The sequence below is a fragment of the Castanea sativa genome, chromosome 5 (genome assembly GCF_040712315.1).
Source record: "Castanea sativa cultivar Marrone di Chiusa Pesio chromosome 5, ASM4071231v1".
Lineage (NCBI taxonomy): Eukaryota > Viridiplantae > Streptophyta > Magnoliopsida > Fagales > Fagaceae > Castanea > Castanea sativa.
In genome coordinates this window covers 7565111-7587079 of record NC_134017.1, presented here as the reverse complement: position 1 = coordinate 7587079, position 21969 = coordinate 7565111, and the positions used below count along the sequence as shown (strand labels likewise).

The 21969-nt window shown below is 33.3% G+C and overlaps 1 long non-coding RNA gene and 1 pseudogene across 2 annotated transcripts; both read left to right on the top strand.

Annotated features, from left to right (window-relative positions):
* The first annotated feature begins 97 nt into the window (after positions 1-97).
* On the top strand, positions 98-4732 carry LOC142633751 (uncharacterized). 2 transcript variants are annotated; one of them, XR_012843957.1, is made up of 3 exons: positions 98-153; positions 2363-2592; positions 4642-4732. It is a non-coding gene; the product is annotated as an uncharacterized LOC142633751 (long non-coding RNA). The 2 variants fall into 2 exon arrangements; XR_012843956.1 differs by having other exon boundaries at positions 2693-4721.
* A 13924-nt stretch (positions 4733-18656) lies between these two features.
* On the top strand, positions 18657-21389 carry LOC142634084 (receptor-like protein EIX2; annotated as a pseudogene).
* The last annotated feature ends 580 nt before the right edge of the window (positions 21390-21969 follow it).

Genomic DNA, 21969 nt, shown 5'->3' with positions numbered 1-21969 from the left:
ATCTTCTTCTTCTTCTTCTTCTTCTTTTTCGTGCTTTTGTATGACCCTTTTGCTCTTTTGCAAAAAATATTCACAGGTTGTGAAAACTCTTGCAATCCAAGACAATTACAATTAGAAGCAGATATAAATAAATTGTTTCTATATATATACCAGGTCAGTGTAACTATGACTTCGTCATCTGAATTATCTTGTTTGTTACCTTTGCATAGGAACTATATGAGTCTATTGTTACTGTCAAATTTCACTAAGGATATTGTATGTATGAGAAAAGATAGGGACCATATCAGTAGTGTAGACCATTTGATTGGTTTTTATTAGGCTCTTGAATGAATTTCTTACCCAATTATGTTGATATACATGCTTATGTTTGAAGTAGTAACTATATGGAATTTGATGTTATGGTCAAATTAATTAAAGCAAATTTACCATAACAATGAGATCTACCTCAAATGACTTCCTCTTCCATAATAATGAGATAGAGGGTAAGGTTTTGATTCAAAACTTTATGAATGCATAATATACCAATAATAATAATAATGATAAAAAAGACTATTCCCTGAGTTTCAACCCTATCAATTGTCATATATTGTGTCATATCTATTTGTAATAGGTGAATGCATTAGTTAAGGATTTTTATTTTTATTTATTTTTTAATTTTAAATTTACTTGAAAGAAGTGGTAAATTATCATTGAGATTGTGTTTGGATGACCTTATTTTGACTAACTTACCTTGTTTAAAAATACAACTATAGTTAAAAAAAGTGAGGCTTCAAAAAACTTTTCATAAGTTGTTTGTTGAAATTAAATTTACATTTTAATCTAAAACAAACAGAACCTTAGCATATAAAGTTCATGGTTAGGCATCAACTATTTTCTAGTTCCTGTCTCTATGGTATTTAAAGATAGAAGTGAATGTAGTATTATAATGATTAAGAATTTTAAGTTAGATCACCACTATTAAATATATATTTTGTGCCTATTTTAGTTTCAAAACTTCTTAAATCTTAATTACTGAAAAAGTTGAATTACTTGCAAGGTGATAATAGACAAATAATAGTAGATGTGACATAACTTAGCTTCATGGGAATTTATGCTACCTTTGTCATTTAGTGTACTACTTCATTGGTTGTCCTTTAATCTCATTTTTTTAATCATTAACTATTTGGGAAGGCATGCTGATGAGGCAAAAGCAGAGGAGTTCAATGAAATGGCTTGTAAAGCCTCTCTTACTTATCAACAGAAGCAGGTCCAAGAAAACATTCATGCTCAGATTAAAAGTTTCTCCATGTGTATAAATGAAATTCTTCTACCTTATACTAAAATGATAGGTGAGGCTCAAGAACTGCCTCCACAACCAATAAATGATCCTTGTCAGAGTGGCTTTGGTTTTGCTGTTGGCAGGAATGGCCAACCTACAGACTTTCTTGGTAAGATCTGTTTGTAATAAAAAACCCTTTTCCAATGTTGCATTATGAGCTTGAAGTTGTGCGAGTGTAGCTTGAGATGTTCAGGATCTTTGAATTTTCTTGTGGCTCACCCTTGAAATAGGGGGATTATATTGATTCAAAGGAATGATCTTTTGATTTGTCGATTGAGTACCCTAACTTCTTTAATTTTTTCCTTAAACAAATTTAATTATTTAAAATACTTAAAGTTATTCAAGTAGAGTTGAAGTTAACATCCAATCACTTTTGAACTGAAGTGTCAACAAAAGAAATCTACATTTGGGTAGCGAAGTGGAGGGGAAGATGCCTTGGGGATACTTAAATTGATTTTTTGGAAAGGCATCTTCAATGAGCTTTTAATTATTGTTTCCAGAATACTCATTGGGAGTTTGTTATCTCTAGCTTCTATAAGGTCTTTCTAAAAAATCATGTTTTTGTGTTTGTGATGTGATTTTTTCTATAATTTTTAACCTTTTTACTTCTAAATTAATATTCTTAGATGAAATGTTGATTTTATATATTTTTTTGGAAAGATAATATGCTCTAGTTGTTAGATTTCTTGCAAACTTCAATGTTGCGAATGAGCATTTCCCTCTTTTTAAGAACAAGGTGGCAAGTGAGATTGAGGGTTCATGACCCACCCATATGTGTAACTTACCAATAAAACAAAAAGATTACTTACAAGCTTTGATGCTGTTAATACCTTCTAGAATATCTCTTGGCTTCTTTTCATTGAGGTTAAAGGTCTAAATCTAAAATAGTGTATGTTCTTTTTTGAATGCCATTCTTATTGCAGCTAAACAAGGAATTCAACTAGTTTGTAACCTAAAACATGACATTATTTGGGTTGAAACCTTGGAAACCAAATTGATTATAAAGGTTATATGAAGTTCTCAGTTTTGATTGATACTCGACAGGGCCTTGATTGGAAGTCATTGTATTGGAGGTAACACATATAGAGGTTTAGATTATTTTACTGCAAGAAAGTGCTAGATTATGATCAATTCTCATTTTAGTATTTGGATGTCATGCTGCTGGCTAGCAAATACATGGATATGTGGGAAAAAAAAGGGGGATCAATATCTCATGAAGTACAAGGATGTCCTCCAAGCTGGACTTATGCCCTCCAGTTTAATCTCCTTATGTGGTAAGAACTAATCGGTGTTCATTTAATTATATGGTTAATGTTTCAAACTTTTTCTTGAATATATTTCCCAATAACATCAAATCAACCCTTGCCGCATCAGAGGTTGCATGAGAGGGCTTCAACTGGGTGCCAGTTCCATAATACACAGCTGTCAAATATGTTTGATTGTTACAAAATTCATTACAATTGCGCATACAAGCAGGATCCCATATCATAGTCGCTGTACTGGAATCAAATTAGAATGTTTTCAGCACCCAGATTTGATTGCAAGACTATCAGTTTTTGCTTAATGTACTGGAGTATATGTACTTGTTGAGCTTGGATAAATTTCTTATTACAGGAAAACATCAAAATCCAGAAATCTGTATTGTTGTCTTCTGCTGAGTTGCTTGTCTAACAGTTGTGAAATTCCTTAGGTTTCCTTTGGTGGCAACATTGCTTTGGGTTGTCTGCTGCACTTAATTTGATATTCATGATCATGTATCGCCACACTCTTCTGCATCTTGTGGTGCAGAGGCTCTCGACATTTCCATCATTTGACACTTTCATTTGATTTTTCTTGTTGACCTTGCTGTCTTCAATAATTATTGAACTGCTCCTCCTTGTATTTAATAAGTTGCTTTTTTTCATGGTTAGTTTCTTTATCAAATTGTCAACAATAAACTGTTTTTACTTATGCCACTATTAACATAGCTAAGCAATGCCCTTTTTGGCCTACATGTAGAAAACACATGAAGTTAGAATGCAATTTATGGCATTTTAATTTTTCTATTAAAACTTATGAATTTGTGAAGAGAATAAAAGAGGAAGGTTTATATGTACAACACATTTTTTTTAACATAACTGCATTATTTGGGTTTTTAGTACCTATCTTCTGTCTAGGTACAGAAGAAGTCTCAATTAACTATTACAAAATTTCCACATTTGGTTCTGATTACTTAAGAGCTTGTGGGTGTGTCATGTGTGTTCTAGTTCTCCCATTAAAGTACCAATTACTAATGATTTTTCTGCACATCATTGAATTGTGCTGAACTCTCTGAAAGACTAAAGGACCTCATTGTTTACAAGCTTGATGGTGAAATACTTCACAAGGAAGCCAGCCAAGGTATATGTTTAAACGGTGAAGCTGATGTTGGTACTGTCATAGCCTTCTAGCCTGGTGTAACTTTGAGGATAACCCATTTTTAATAATCAAAATCCTAAGCTCCTTTTGTTATAAGTGAATAAATTAGTTGTTAAGGCCTTTGTTTTATAATAAATTATACAAGAGTCTGTTTGAATGAGCTCATTTTGACTGTCTTACTTTGTTAAAAAATAAGCTGTATAACAGTACAACTATTCTTAGAAAAAGTGAGGCATTAAAAAGATTTACATAAGATGATGGTGAAAAGAAGCTGATGTTTTTAAGCCAAAACAAACAGAACCTTAGTGTATAACATTCATAGAGGCACCTACTATTGTTTAGTTCCTATGTTAATGGTTTTTAAAGTTGAAGTGAGTGCAGTACTATAATAATTAGGTATTTTATGTTGAGATCACCACTAATTGATTCATATATTGAGCCTATTTTTGGTTTTCAATCTTCTTAAAATCAATCCAAAAGTTGTATTATTTGCGTGGTGATACAACTCAAATAGTAGTAGAAGTTCAAAACTTGACATAACTTGATTTTAATTATTGCCTAACTTCCATCCAAAGTTTTAGCTTCTTTGATCTTGTGTATCTACGTCAAGTACTTTAACAAAGCTAAATTTCTTTTGACTAGTTAATAGATAATGCCAAGAGTGAACTTTTAAATCATGTCTTACATTTTGTGTAGATGCACAAGATCAAAGAAGCTAAAACTTGGATGGAAGTCAGGCAAACATTGAAAAAATTATGTTGAGTTTTGAGCTTCTACTATCATTTGATTTTATCACCACGCAAATAAGACAACTTTTGTTTGTTCCCTACTTTGCCACTTGGCTTCATGTGAATTTATGCTACCTTTGTCGCTCAGGGTACAGCTTCATTGGGTGTCCTCTAATCCCAAAATTTTTCTCATGACAGACTTGAACATCCAGCTACAACTGTTTGGGAAGGAATGCTGATGAGGCAGATGCAGAGGAGATCATAGAATGGCTAGTGAAGCCTCTATTGCGATCAACGAGCCAACTCCAAGAAAATGTCCATGCTCAGATTAAAAGTTTCTCCATGACTATGGATGAAATTCTTATTCCTGATACTAAAAGGATAGGTGATACACATGAAATGCCTCAACAACCAATAGCTGCTTCTCATTGGAGTGGCCTTGGTTTTGCTGTTCGCAGGAATGGCCAACCTACTGACCGGTAAGGTTCTATTTGCAATCCGGAAACTTTTTCCAATGTTGCATTATGAGCTTGAAGTTGTGTGAGTGTGTCTTGAGATGTTCAGGATCTTAGAATTTTGTTGTGACCCATCCTTTCTATGTTTGAAGTTGTGGGATTCTCTTGATTCGAGGGAAAGATCTTTTGATTTGTTTGATTACCTTAGCTTCTTTACTAGTTTCCTTGAACAAATTTAGCTATTTAAAAATTTTAAAGTTATTCAAGTAGAGTTAATGTTAACATCCAATCACTTTTGAATTGAAGTGTTGGCAAAAGAAATCTACAATTGGGCAGCAAAGTGTGGGAAATGGGATGGTGGCCTTCAAGGGTGCGAGAGGGGAGGGGAGGGGAGGGGAAGGGAAAATTTCTTGGGGATACTTAAATTGATTTTATGGAAGGCATATTCAAGGAGTATTTAATTATTGTCCAGAATGCCTACTGGGAGTTTGTTGGGGTATCTAATGCTTTATCCATTATCTCTAGCTTCTATAAGGTCTTTCTTGAAATCCTGTTTGTGTTTGTGATGTGATTCATAGGTAGTTCTACACTTTTTAACTTTTTTTCTTCTAAAATAATATTCTTAGATGAACTGTTGATTTTATATTATTGTAATGATAATAGCTCTAGTTAGAATCAAATAAGTAGTGTTTCTGCACCCAGATTTTCTACAAGACTATCAGTTTCTTTATTGTGCTGGCTTATAGGTATATGTTGAGTTTGGATAAATTTCATATTACAGGAAAACATCAAAATCAAGAAATCTGTGTTGTTGTCTTCTGCTGAGCTGCTTGCTTGTCCTACAATTGTGAAATGCCATAGATATCCTTTGGTAGCAACGTTTTTGTGTCTTGTCTGCCACACTTAGTTCGATATACATGACCATGTATCGTGCTCTCTTCTGCATCTTGTAGTGCAGAGGCTCTCTTGACATTTCCTTCATCTGACACTTTCATTTGATTTTTCTTGTTGACCTCACTGTCTTCAATAATACTTGAACTGCTCTTCCTTGTATTTGATATGTTCTTTTTATTATTATTGTAATTATTTTTTTCATGGTTACTTTTTCATCAAATTGCCAACAATGAACTGTTTTTACTTATGTCACTATTAACATAGCTAAGCAATGCCATTTTTGGCCTAATTAAACATAGAAAACACATGAAGTTAGAATGCAATTTATGGCATTTTAATTTTTATGATAACAACTTGTGAATTTGTGAATAGAAAAAAGAGAATGGACTACGTACAACACATTGTTTTGGGTTTTCTGTACCCATCTTATGTTTTGGTACAGAAGAAGTTTCAATTAGTGATTCAAAATGTCCACTGTTGGTTCTGATTATATAAAAGATTGTGTGTGATGTGTGTTCTAGTTCTCCCATTTTAAGTACTCACTATTAATGATTGTTCAGCACAGTTGTACCTGAAACAAAGCCATTGAATCGTGCTGAACTCTCCGAAAGACTACAGGAGCTGATTGTTACAAGCTTGATATCAAGCCATCTCAAATGCCACACAAGGAAGCCAGGCGCCAGCCAAGGATTATATTTAGATGGTTAAAGTGAAACTGATGTTGGTGCTGTCATGGCCTTCTAGCCTGGTGTAGACTCTACCAGCATACTATACATTACATTCCTGGATACCCGAGTTGATGTGCAGAACACATATACGATAACAAGGTATGATGGAACTGTGATCAATGCCCAACATTGGGGTTTTGGTGGCTACTAGGGTACTTCATAATGAAGAAGCGTTGTTAGACTACAGAATGAGCAACTTAAAGCGACGACGCATGATATACTCCAATGTATGAAGAGGACCAAAGGAGATGAAGCTTCGTGTATGTTGATTAGCTATAATTTTATTCCACACCTTCTCACCCTGGTGTACTTTTTCCATGTTTATTAGTTAGCAATCATATTTTTTATTTAATTGTTTTGAAGCTGCAATCGCCAACCTCTGTAAACTACGTAGTTATGGCATCTAGATGAAGATTGTACTACTTTATGCTCAAGTTTTCTTCATATTCATAGAGTCACAAGTAACATAGGTATGTACTACTCTATGCTCAAGTTTTCTTTCAAGTTTTCTTTATGCTAAGGGGTTGGCTTAGTAGTTCTGAAGGCTTCAAGATATCCTTTTGCTAGCATCTCGGGGCCACTTCAAAGTGATTCCTCCTTGTAATTACCGTGTGTGTGTGGGATGGGAGGACTGTACATGCTCAAGTGAATAGTTAGATACTTAAAGATGTCAGAACACCCTTGTTATCAAAAAAAGAAAAAAAAAATGGTAGTTCTGTATGCTTGAGTTTTCTTCATATACAAAGTTTGGATTAGCAATTGTTTGAGGGATTGGTTGTGGTTGCTTTCCTTTTGCAATTAATTCTTTTATGAAATGATCAAGATGGAAAGATATTATTAAACAAATGATGACATATTCGGACGTTTACTGTGAGATGTGATACTATCTTACTTGCTATGTTAAGGTGGAAACCTGCTTTTGTAGTTTTTAGTATCATTGAGATCATGTAAACAATAATGCACCATTCAGATGCAACATATTTTAAACCAAAGGATTGGATTTTGTACCGTGGTGCGGACACCAAGCTAATGCCAATTGATTCCACTAGTCCATATTATGGGATGCGAATTTGTTTTGAGGGTTTTAACTTTTAAGGGTTTCATTGCAATCTTAATTATGATTTTTTTTTTTAATAATTGTTTTTGCTACAATTATGAATTATGAATTGATTTCCCTTATTTCATGTACTTTGGTACCTTATTTATAGACCCTAGAGTAATCCCAAGCTCTCCAAACAAGGCTATTTTGCATAGTTCGAGACTATACTCCCTCTCTCTTACAGTGGGATGGGTCCCACCCACCATGGGGCCCACCTCTCTGTGAGAGGTAGGGAGTATAGTCCCAGACTATGCAATAATTTTTCCCCCAAATAGCCACCACTAGATCCTACATTAACATTACATTGTACTCCAAAGTGAAGTCTTGGTTCAGTTGTAACAACAAACACCTTATAAACATTCAACATTAACATCAAATGCACACTCTTTTTTCTAATATGTGAGCCCTCTTATGACTAAAATGTAAATGAATTCACACATTGCACAGATCTAAACCAAAAATAAAAGTAAAAATTGTAGGAAACTTTAGACCCAAATGTAATAACACGGGAGAAATTTTTTAAAATAGACTAATAGAAAAGTTAGAATTTGCTTCATTTCTAGGGATCTATTCCAATGAAAGTGTTGAGAAATGAGAATCAAGATACAGAGTACGTTTTTTTTGGCAACGAGCCATGTGAGTGGTGGAGATTTTTGGGATTTAGTCCTCTGGAGTTGTGCAAGTCCACATTACAAGTGTTAGATATGGCGGTATCTAGCCCTCCAACAACGGTGATTTTTTTTTTTTTTGTCAAATCAACAATTCTACCAATTTTTTTATATTCCTGCCATACTATTTTCAAGTCAACTTTAAATATTCCTGAGATAAAAAGGGGGGAAAAAAAAACGTTTATGTAAGTACATATATTGATGAAAAATATCATTGTTTTAATCATTTTATTGAATGTAAAGTTTTATTTTATCAAATAGTAGACATCGTATTGAATCTTGCCTATATATATTTAAAAGAAAAAAAAAACATTATTGATGCATTTGCGGGAATAATAATAATTATTATTATTATTTAATGATCACTATAAATTAAAATTCCATGTAGTGAATTGGGCAATGCACCAACTGATGTTTTGTAATCTGCTAAAAAAAGCCATGATTTCTTTCTCTATCTTTGGTACATGCATATTGATAATTGCATTAGCTTTTGCAGGTTGACTTGAGTTGCTTACTCAATGAAGCCTCGAACCTCCTTCCAGCTTTATATGCTTTTGTGCAAGATGGACACAAGATTTCAAGTTAGGGAGCCGGAGTACAAGGAAAAAAAAAACTTTAAATAAGTATTTATATAGTATTAACAAACTATGACAAATACACAAAATTATTGTTTTATAATACATTTAGATGCAATCATCTACTAAAAAAAAAAAAATTACAAGATACCATTGTTTTTAAATATATTATAGTGCAATCATCTATGTAATCTCAATTTATAGATTTACTAGTTTTCAATTTATAAATTTATCTAATTTAGTGAGCTAATAATCTTGGAGGACAGGGGGCCCAACTATAAATTTTATAAAAAAAAAAAAAAAAAAAGGTCTAGTTAATGTATGCTCTTAGGGCACACATTAATCATCTATTTTAGAAAATTTTTTAGGAAAAAACTTTCCTATAAATTTTTTTTAAAAATGGTTTACTAATATATGTCCTAAGGGCATACGATAGTAGAACTCATAAAAAAAATTATACTTAGAAAAAAAAAAAAAAAAAGTCTTCTTGGGGTTTGGAGGGACTCAGGCCCCTATGCCCCCCCCCCCTTAGGTCGGTCCATATTTTGTGGAAGAAGATGAAGATTGTATTTCTACAATTTGTCTCACACTTTTTTCAAGTTCACACTGCCTTCAACATTCAATTTTTCTTTTATTTTATTTATTTGAGAAACAAACTAATTGCTAAACACACACGTACGCACACTCAATTACACTCTCTCACCAAATGTTCTCAACATGATTTTCTGGCCTTACATGAAAATTATGCCCCACAGTGGAAAATATTGCATAATGGATTAATGGTCAACAAAGTCACCCAACAAAAAAACAAAAGTTGTCAACAAGTCAAATTTTTGATGATTTTGGTATTGATGAAAAATCTCTACATGGTTACATGAAAGACAGTCATCAAATGAATCCAACACTAATCTTATCACTTGTGTGTGGTGAGCATTGATCTTTGGGGGTTTGGCTTAAAGTCTATGTTATCACTAAGTCAATTATGTCATTAAGAGCACAAGCACATGATATTTTACTCAATCATGACTTCCACACAAGTATCCACAACATGAATCTCTGGCCATACATGAAAATTATGTTGCACAGTGAAAATATTGCATAATGGATTAATGGTCAACAAGTCAGCCAACCAAAAAAAAAAAAATGTTAGTAAGTCAAATTCTTGATAATTTTGATATTGATGAAAAATCTCTACACAGCTACGTGAAAGATGGTTGCTAAATGAACCCAACACTAAATCTTTTCACTTGTGTGTGGTGAGCATTGATCTTTGGGGGTTTGGCTTAATGCCTATGTTATCACTAAGTCAATCATGTAATTAAGAGTGCAAACTCATGATATTTTACTTAATCATGACTTCCACGCATGCAAATGTCCTAGACATGAATCTTTGGCCTTACATAAAATATTGCATAATGAATTAATAATTTAATGGTCAACAAGTCACCCGAAAAAGAAACCAAATATGTTAGTAAATCAATTCTTGATGAAAAATATCTATGCAGTCTCGTGAAAGATGGTCATCAAATGAACCTATCACTACATCCCATCTCTTGTGTGTGGTGATATCTTACTCAATTGTGAGCCTTAATTTCCACAAATATCCACAACGTGAATTTTGGACGTGTATTTCCTGTATAATCTCATTTTCTAATATTCTAACAAGGCTCATTGCCTAATTATTGTATGAACAACACTGTAACGGAAAATAGTTCCCCAAAAACCTAACCTTTATGTTAACTCCACCATCAGATCATAGGTTTATGGAAAAACTAATTTTTTAATAAGCCAACTAGAAGTACGTAGTCAATATTGATAAGGATCAGCCTTTCTTTCAGGGGTGTAGCCAAGATTTTTTACTTGGGGGCCGAGTTAGAGTATTTTTATAAAATTATCAACACTAATACATCCATAAATTGTGTAGTTCACCATAGACATACAAAATATCCAAAAATGAATATTTTGCATCAAAAGTATGTCTAATTAGACGTAGACCCGTAAATTGCACGTGATAATTTTTAGGTAAATTACTATTTTGGTCCCTAAACTTAGTAAATAGTTTTTTTTTTTAATAATTAGTTTTATAATAATTTTCATGATCTCATCTATAACGTTTCTTACAATCATTATATATTTATTGGTTGATGATTTGCATAACATAGACATTAAATGAGAGGTAGAATTGTTCATTAGATTTTTAAAAGTCATGGTGTATGAAGATTATATATATATATATATATATATATATATATATATATATATATATATATGGTTAAATGAAATGTCAAAAAATGAGATTATAAATTTTTTCAACTTTGTTTCTTATATGATTTCTATTATTATTAATTGGAGAACATCTCATTTTTAGTTATGATAGGAAATATAATTCCCTACCACCGCACACTCTTGGTGCGATGGTCACTCCACAGGTATAAATGCTTGTGAAGTGTGGGGGGCAAGGGCCGGGGTTCAAGTTTCCAGGAGGGAGTTTCACACACATATACACTTAAATTAGGCTAGAGTAGAAATTCTGTCTTGTATCAAAAAAAAAAAAAGGAAATATGATTCCCTAGTTAGTGTTTGATTAGTTTTAAGTCTAAATTTTGTATTATTATGTTTAATTGTTGATTATTGATTTAATTAAGTGAATGTAATGGTTGATTTTATTGCATTGTAAAGTTTTTAATGTCCTCTATATGGTCATTTTTATTTTATTTTATTTTTTTACTCCTCTTGACCACTTCTTTGTTTTCCATTTTTTTTTGGAGAAGACTTTATTTTCCATTTAACGGATAATAATTGATATTTGATTTCACTTCTATTTTTCTTCCTTCGTTTATTCTTTATTACTTTATATGTTCTCTTGCTAGCTGTAATTTTAATGATTATTAGTTATAGATGTAGTTATGTTAGTGTTATGTCAAAGGTTTTTTATTTTTTATTTTTTTTTTTCTAAATTTTCAAGGAAATATAAAAGGCATTTTTCTAGTCCGGTCTTAATCAATTAAGATACCCATAATTAATATCTTAACGGAAGTAATAATGAGCCTTATTTTTTTTTTAAAACTATGAAGTGGTTAGATTAGTGGTATATCAAAGTTTTTTTTTTTTAAAATGATTTTCTAAAGAAATGTAAAAGGTCTTTTTTGAAAAAACAAAATTGGTGACTTTTTGAAGAGTAGAAATATGATTTTTTTTAATTAACTTATTCATAGATTTCATTATTTAGTTATAAACATTTAAAGTAAAGTAGATGAATATATAAATGCAAAATTATATATAACGTTACAACTGCACAAGATGGATATGTATAGATAACCATTTTTGTTTTTGATTCTTCATGAATCAGAATTTCATTTTTTTACTTATAAATATCTAAATTAATTTTTTTAATAGAAAAATCTAAATTAAAATAGATAAATATGTGAAGGTAAATTATATGAAAAGTTAAAACTATCCAAGATGAACATTTAGCCACTCGTAGATATGTGTTCTTTGAAGGCTAAAAGTATGCTTGATTGCTTTAGCTAGAGCTATATAACTATGCAAATATTGTTATGAGTGGTTCCACCAATTGCAAATTATCAAGTTTGGTGGCCTTATAAAATAGGTATTTCATTGTGCAAAAAACTTTACATGGACTCCTCTTTGTGACAACCTTTTTTTTTTTTTTTTTTGCCGGAACAACTTAATAATATTAAGACTTAAGTTACCAAAATTTTTCATCTTGGGAAGTCCTCGTGTTGCACCCCTTAAAAAGGTTTCTCAAAAAAAAAAACAAAGTTACCAAATGTATATGTGGTAGCTGTGAAACACATCAGTGATATAAAAAATAGAAAGGTTTAAATATTTTTAAACATAAAATAAGAAAGATGGAGGAGTGGAGATAAGGGAGAAAAATAAAGACAAAAATAAAAAAAGAAAAGGAAAAAGAAGTCCGAAGATAGAAGCTACGTGGAGACAAGAGATTGATAAGGTGAGTGGGGGTAGGTGGGGTTAGGTGGATTTTGAATTTTTTTGTTTAGTTCTTTTATATATATATTTCATAATATTTTCACAATATTTTTACAATAAATCTTAAGTGTTAGGTTGTTACTTTTCTATAATTCTTGAGCTATTGCATTTGCAAAACTAAACCGATCATGCTTGTATGTACGCTTGATCAGGGCTGAGCCTAGACATTTTGGGGCCTAAGGTAAGAATTAAAAATGAGGCATTTTTTATACTTATATATTAATTAAATTAATATTTATTTAATATTTTTATATTATAATATATTTTATTTAAAATCTATTTTTCTTGCCTTTTGAGATGCAAATTGATTAATTAAATTTTTGTATTCAAGTTCTTCTAACATCTCCTTTTCAATCGATAGTATAACTAATCCACTTAATCTTTCTTTTTTTAAGTTTTTCATATCCAGATGCATATTTTCTAGTAGATATTTCTAATCAAACAATATATTTATAAAGACTAAAATAAAAAATAAATTTCAAGTGTAGAGCAAATGAGAAATAGAACCTGATTTATATAAAAAGTATTGTTGTAGTTTCTTTACTACCTTAAACTATGCTCCAGATTACACTTTGCACCCTAAACTATTCGGATGCATAATTTGCACCCTAAACTATGACTTTTGTTACACTTTGCACCCAGCGTTAGTTTTACTGTTAAATTGGATGGAAATATGAAGCATGTGACTTGCACATGTGACTTACTCAAATGGGACAAACGTAAAAGACCAAAAACCCCCCTCTTCCCAATCAATTAAAAACAATTTTTTTTTTCTATCTCTCTCTCAACACCACCGTAGATTCATAAAGAATATAAAAATTTGTAGACTGCAATCTACACAAGGAGATGGGAACAAAATTGGATTGGTCTTCGCGAGATCTCTAAATTGTGTTGGGTAATTGGATTGGATTTTGGATTTGTACCTTTATGGGGAACTATACTTTGTTCACTTGCTGTTCTGGTTTGCGATTGTTGTAGCCATGAAAATTGAAATTGGTCCTTTAATGGTTTATGCGTCTCATTTTAAATGGAACATTACCTACATGTTGTTTTGGGTTTTTTAAAATCTTAATTGCTTATGTGAGTCCCACTTGGCCTTTTCATATCACCAAGCCACTTTGTAAGTTCCTTTGTATCACCGTGATGTCCAGCAATTCTAATGGCACGGTGACCAACAATAATCTTCAACTTTGCAGTGGATTTCGTTGATTCCACCTCCTATTACAAAGATTTATAAAGAACACGAACATAGTTTTAGGGAATTCATCGCAGTGGTGGAATAATGGTGGTGCCGAAGATGATTTTGCTTTGGGGATTTAGGGTTGTAGGGATTTTGATTTGGGGAGAGGAGCTCATACGCACGAGAGAGAGAGAGATGAAAAAAAAAAAGGTTTTGTTTTTAATTGATTGGGAAGATGAGTTTTTTGGTCTTTTATGTTTGTCCTACTTAAGCAATACACATGTGCAAGTCACATGCTTCATATTTCCATCTAACTTAACGGTAAAACTAATGTTAGGGTGCAAAGTGTAACAAGGGTCATAGTTGAGAGTGCAAACTGTGCATTTGAATAGTTTATGGTGCAAAGTGTAATCTGAAGCATAGTTTAGGGTGGTAAAGTGTAAATTTCCCCTAAACAGCTGAACCTGAGTGAGAGAAGCGCTCAGGAAGTCAGGCGGAGAAACCAATTCTACTGAACGGGCGGAACGACTGACTGGCTGAGAAAGAATAAGACTATAAGAGAGGGCGGAGGAACTGAGGAAGAGGAAGCTTGTTGTCAGGGCTGGAGAGCAGATGAGATCATGAGAACAAGGGACAGAAAGAGAATTAGAGAGAATGGGAGACAGAGAGAGGCGGAGAGCAGAGACTAGAGAGAAAGGTAAAATTTTTAAAGTTTTGAGTTATTTTATTTGTTGTGATTTGTGATTGTTTTGTGGTTAATATGTTAGACCGGATTTGTAGTTTATCTGGATGATTTTTGGTTTGTCTAGAGGATAATAATGTTTGATTTACCAAAATTTTTGTTCTTTGGTTAAAAGGATATGCCAAAGTTTTGTGCTTCACCTTAAACAAAAAATTTTTTCCTCTACTGTGTCAGATTTTTGTGCTTCTCCTAAAACTAAAATTTTTTTTCCCTACTCCCTCTTATTTGGAGTCTTCCTTCCACTTAGGGCCTTAGGCAACTACCTAACTCGCTTAAGGGAAGGGCTGGCCCTTCGCTTGATTAAATTCTTTGTCATGAAATACTTTCAATGATCCTATCAATGGGGGCAATATGTGGGCCATGATCTGGATATTATGTAATTAGTGATGTGGAGATTGAAGTATTGTGAAGGTGGATGTTCTGATTTCAGCCTATAAAAAAAAAAATATTATTATTATTATATTTCAGCAACCCCATGGGAGCAACACGTAAACATGACCTTTTCCACAACGACAATACACAACACATGGCATAATGTATTTGCAATATTCTTTATATTCTTTACTACATGTATAAATTGAACAATCATTTCTGTATACTATACGCATCTATTATATTCTCTTAGTTGTGCCTAAATTTTTAGGTTGAAACCTAAATGAGATAATTTGGAAAATAATATTAATTTGATAATAATTATTTTCCAAATCACCGAACCTAACAGTTGCAAGAAGAGTGGAATCTGGAAAGCCTTGGACTTGGATAATAAATCTTAGACCTTTAGATCCTTCTCTAACGTTTTCAAATCCATTCTTCTGCAACTAGAAAATTCAGTACCTCTAAGGATTATCCCTAGAAAAAAAATTTTCAGGTCACGGCTAAATAGCCCAATCGAACAATTGACTCAAAATGTTGATTTTGAACATCAAAGAGGACCATTTGACCAATAACTCACATATCCCATTTTTTAAGGAGTTTGTTGCCCTACATTGTTTGAATTTCTGCACTTTCCTAATCTAGGGTTTAAAAACTTGGGAATTTCTTTAATCATACAGTTTTAAGCTTCAAAATTTTACTCTTTTAATTCATGCATGCTCCAAATTGTGTCTTGGTTGTTTCTAGATGATGTATTTGTTCCACTGAGCCCCATTTTGTCCACTTCGGTCCATTCACTCCATTTTGGTCCACTTTAGTCCTTTCAGTCCAATTCGGTCTATTGTGGTCGATTTCGGTCTATTTCAGTTCATTTTGGTCCATTTTGGTACACTTTGGTCTATTTAAGTCCACTGCTGTGTATTGCGGTCCACATTGGTCCATTTTAGTCCAGTTCAGTCCATTTTGGTCCGTTCAATCCACTTCGGTCCAATTTGGTTCATTCAGTCCAGACGATCCACTTTACTCCATCTCGGTCCATTTCAATCCATTCAAAGTTCTTTCCTCAATTGTTTTTACTTTTTTTGTCTTTGCAATGTTGTCAATAAAAGTTCTAAACCATTGTAACAGAAACTTGCTTCCTTTCTTGCTGGCTGAGAAATATAGTTCCTTCACATAATCTTGCATTCATCGTCTCTGGTCTAAGAACATAAAAATGTTCACAACCTGATAGACCTCTTCAGTGGTGCCATGTCCAAGTTGTCTTGAGCAGTTGAGCTATTGGAGCTAAATGTATAAACATGTTAAAAATTAAAGAATTCCATTCTCAAATGTAAATAATCTCTACTTGTCCCTAGTTTTGGAATATCTTGAGGATTCAAATTACACGCTATAAGGACATGAAGGACAAATGGACAATGGAGGGTTTGGAATGTTGATACAGGTGTGGCAACAATAGCAATAATTGGATGGTTGGGAATGTCAATGTTATTGAATAGTTGGGGTTTTACTCATTGTAGCATCCATGGGCACTACCACAGTTTGAAGTGCCCAAATTTGGTTGAGGGTAGAAGTCAAAAAGTCTGATAACAATGATACTAATGAAGAAATCTAGAAGTTGGACGTTTGACATGGTCTTACATGAAAATTATGCCACACGGTGAAAAATGCATAATGGAAAATTATGCCACAGTGGGGGAAGTGAATTGTTAACCAAAAGAAGTAAAAAAGTCTGATAACATTGATACTAGTGAAGAAATCTAAGCGGCTATGTGAAAATTGATCATCAAGTGGAATATAAAAGTCCATTGTTTTGCTATGAGTGTTCAAGTTTATGTTCCACCAGCTATATTATATTATGTCTGATTTTCTTTGTCATCATCAACTTGATTACTTTAATAGGAAAAAAAATGACATATAGCAAATTGCAATTGGTGACAAATAAAATGTAACAGGGGATTTTTATTGTGTCCAATGAATCTAGCACATCTCATCACTTGTGTGGGGTGAGCATTGATTTATGAGGGTTTGGCTTAAAGCCCATATTATCACTAATGAAATCATGTCATATGAGATTTTAATCAATCATGAGCCTTGTGTTCCAGACAAATGTCCTCTAAATGAATTTCCAGATGTGTATTTTTTGTGTACTCTCATTTTCTAATCTAATTCTAGTGATGCTCATTCCTTAATTATTGTATCAAAAGCACTGATGGAAATTAGTTCACCAAAAAACCAACCTTTAGCATGGAAAATTTGATCCAAATATTAACTCCATTAGAGCATAAGTACTTGGACAAACTAATTTTTCAAAAACTGACTAGAAATGAATAGGTCAATATAGATAAGGATCAGCCCTTCTAGGATGGTCATGCAAAATGATATTGGGAACATATCAGCATGGACTTTAATTAGAATAAAGCTTCTAACATAAAACATCCCAACAAAAACGCATATGCTTTTTAGCACTTAATATGATCTCTACATGCCTCTAGTTTTGCAAGATCTTGAGGATCCAAATTACACGCTGTAAGGACATAAAGGACAATGGAGGGATTGGAAGACAAGGGGAATTCTCCACGCATGCATGGGGATGGAATCCCGGAAGCAATGGTGTCGCTGGTGTTGTTGTCATGCCAATACAGGTGTGACAACAATAGCAGTAATTGGCTGGTCTGGAATATTATGGTTATTGAATAGCTGGGGTTCCACTCATTGTAGCATGCATGGGCACTGCTATAGTTTGAACTTTGAAGTGCCCAAATTTGGCTGATAAGTAGATCTAAATTGCTGGGAATTAGGAAACCACGAGCACAAAAATTACTACATTACTTTTTCCAATGAATATCCAATGTCTAAATTTAAATAGATCTTATTGTTTATATCAACTAGTAGAATATTGGGCAAAGGTATCAACCTTTAAATAGTAACCAATCCGCAATCATGTCATTTAATGCTGAACTTAAATAAGAATTTACTTTTGTGCAATAAACAGAGTTCCATACATGAGATTTTATTTTTCTGCAATATAGGAGTAACAAAACCGAAAGAAAGGGACAAAATGCCGAAGGTTAGACCAAAGACATATACAATGTGCTCATTGGATAAAAAACCTTTCCTGATGACTTTGCAAAACAAGTCACCGAACCAAAAAAAAAAAAAGGTAAATAGGTCAAAGTCTTGATGACTTTGATACACAATAAACAATTATTTCTACGCGCTAAAGTGAAAGACGGTATTGATCTTTTGGCGTTTGGCTGAAGGCAACAAGTCAAAGTCTTCATTGAAAAAATTATATTGATAAGATAATGATTGTTTTGAAGAATCACTATAATTTTTTGAATAAGTCAAAGTCTCATCAGAATATATTATCAGTTCACACCCAGTAGATTCATCAGTATATATTATCACGACCTAGTAGTCTCCAATTGCATCACCTCCACTACTCACACTCAGCTTCTCTGCCTTCATTTTTGTTTTTCCTTTGTCATGGGTGCCTCTTGTGCAACTCATGTGCTTTTCTTACTATGGTTCTTTGCTGCTACCTTTAGTTTAAGCTTCTTCAAAACAATGTCAAATGAGGTCTCTTGCAATGAAAAAGACAAGCAAGCACTTCTTAGCCTCAAACGAGGCCTCATTGATCCTTTCAACTTACTCTCATCCTGGTCTAGCCAAAGAAGATTGCTGTAGATGGGATGGTGTTCATTGTGATAACAAAACCAGTCGAGTCACAGAGCTCCACCTAGCGTATACCGGGATAGGGGGTGAAATTAGTCGCTCATTGCTTGAATTAGAGTTTTTGAATTACTTGGACTTGAGTTTCAATGACTTTAATCGTACTCCTATTCCAACGTTCCTTGGCTCAATGGGTAATCTCACACATCTTGACCTCTCAGACGCCAACTTCTCTGGACTCATTCCTCATCAGCTTGGGAACCTTTCAAGCCTTTGCTATCTGTATCTTGGATCTAATTTTGATCTCTATGCAGATAATCTTTATTGGATGTCTGGTCTTTTTTCCATTCGATACATTGACCTAAGCTCAGTTGACCTTCACAAAGAAGCTGATTGGCTTCAAATAATGAGTAAGTTCTCCTCTCTTTCTGAGCTATACTTGTCCAATTGTAAGCTTGATAGTTTGAATCCATCTCTTGGATTTGTCAATTTCACATCTCTTCAAGTACTTTATCTTTCTGGAAATCATTTCAATCATGAGATACCTAATTGGTTCTCTAATCTCAGTACAAGTCTCTTAAAGCTTTACCTGGACGATAGTTCTTTGAAAGGCGAGATACCGCCTAGCATTTTCAATTTAGAGAAATTGGAATATCTATCCTTGTATCCCAATCATCTAATTGGAAAAATTCCAGAGTCATTAGGCCAGCTTAAGCATCTAACATATCTCGATCTCTCTTTTAATTCTTTAAATGGTCCTATCCCTTTATCTGTTGGGAATTTATCTCATATGAGAACATTATCCCTCAACCAAAATCAGTTGAATGGCACCATTCCAAAGAGTCTTGGGCTTCTCTCAAATCTAGAGGAGTTATATATCCAAAATAATTTCTTAACAGGAACTATAAATGAAGGGCATTTCAAAAAACTATCAAAACTAAAGGATCTCTCTATGTCTCAAACACAATTGTTCTTTAATGTCAATTCCAATTGGGTTCCCCCCTTTCAACTTGAGTATGTCTCCATGAGCTCAATCAAGATAGGTCCTAATTTTCCTTCATGGCTACAATCACAAAGATCCCTTGGGTTTTTGGATATGTCAACGTCAGGAATTTCAAGCAAGGCTCCAAGTTGGTTTTGGAATTGGACTTCAAATGTTGAAGCTATCGATCTATCTGACAACCACATAGAAGGGGATTTGTCGAATATTTTTCTGAATTCTACTGTTATAAATCTAAGATCTAATCACTTCAAGGGTCGCTTTCCACTATTGTCTGAAAATGTCAAAGTGCTCAATATAGCTAATAACTCATATTCTGGACCTATTTCCACTTTCTTATGCCAAAAGGTAATTAGAAAGAATAAATTAGTGGTCTTAGATGTATCAAACAATCTATTGTCAGGAGAACTTTCTCATTGTTGGAGGTATTGGAAGTCTTTGATCCATTTAAACTTAGGGAGTAATAGTCTAGCAGGTAGAATTCCCTACTCCATGGGGGCTTTAGTTAATCTCCAATCATTGCGTTTACAAAACAATAACATCTCTGGAGATATTCCTTCATCATTCAAAAATTGCTCAAATTTTGGGCTCATTGATATAGGTAATAATCATTTGACAGGGATCATACCACCCTGGATTGGAGAAATGACAAATTTGTTAGTTCTTCGTCTAAGATCAAATGAATTTAAAGGTCGTATACCTCCACAAATATGCCAACTTTCTTCTCTTAGAGTATTGGATCTTGCTGATAATAGTCTATTTGGTGTCATACCAAATTGCTTGAAAAATATTAGTGCCATGGCACTACCAGAACCCAATATTCAAGTTTTTCCTTTTGAACCTTTAAAATATATGTATGGTTATGTATCCTACATTGAGAATCTTAAGTTGGTTCCCAAAGGTAAGGAATTGGAATATGCAAGGAATCTAGAATTTGTTAAGATCATAGACCTTTCAAATAACAACTTGTCTAGATCAATCCCTACTGAAATTTGTGTTCTTTTTGAATTACGTTTTTTGAATTTGTCTCGAAATCATTTGATGGGAAAGATACCAGAAAAAATTGGGAGCATGAAAGAGTTGGAGTCAATCGATCTCTCAAGAAATCATCTATCGGGGATAATTCCGCCAAGCGTGTCTAATTTGACATTTCTTAGTTACTTGGATTTGTCTTACAACAACTTCTATGGTAGGATTCCTTCAAGCACCCAGCTTCAATCTTTTGATGCACTCAGCTATGTTGGCAATCCTCAACTATGTGGTGATCCTCTTCCAAAAAATTGCACAATAGAGGAAGAATCTTTGAAGAGATCACCAACTGGCAGTGCTGAAGATGACTCTATAAATTCCAGCTTCTATCTAGGTATGGGAGTTGGATTTGCAGCTGGCTTTTGGGCAATTTGTGGAGCTCTCTTCTTCAATAGGACCTGGAGGCATTCCTGTTTCAGATTTTCTGATGACATAAGAGATTGGATTTATGTGAATACAGTGATAAAGTTGAATTGGTTATTGAAAAGCTAAGAGTCTGCCTTAGTAAGTGAAAGGTATCATTATCTAGCTAAAAGGTACTATTTCAAGTAATATATTCTTAATATTGTTTTGCTCATGTTAATGTGTAGTAGCCTACTTTAAATATATGATTTAATTCATTGTTTATACTTCAGGAGGTGGCACTGGTTCATGCTCTTCAAAAGGCCAAAAAGAATCATTTGCAAAAGATATTTTCTTGATCTTATTTCATCCTGGATGTATCGTAAACATACAAGAACAAAATGCTACAAATTATGATTCTTGAATATGATGTGTAAGAACTATTTATCTATATAGTGCTACTAGGCATTTAATGAAGAATTATTTCACCATTAGCATAAATTCAGAGTTTAGGTCACTGAATATAGTGCTTCCTGTACTCATTGATTCATTTCACAATGGCTTTTCCATTCCACAAATTCCAAGAGGTCTCTCTCTGGTTTTGTTTTTACGGTTTTACTGAAAATACTGATATCCATTTCTCAATAGCAAAAATGGGTTTTCCATTATGGAACCAACAAGCTCTACTCAATTGAGCCAAATCAATTACTTTTGTTAGACTAATCTTAGTTTCGGTCTTGTTCTTTGGGCAAACCC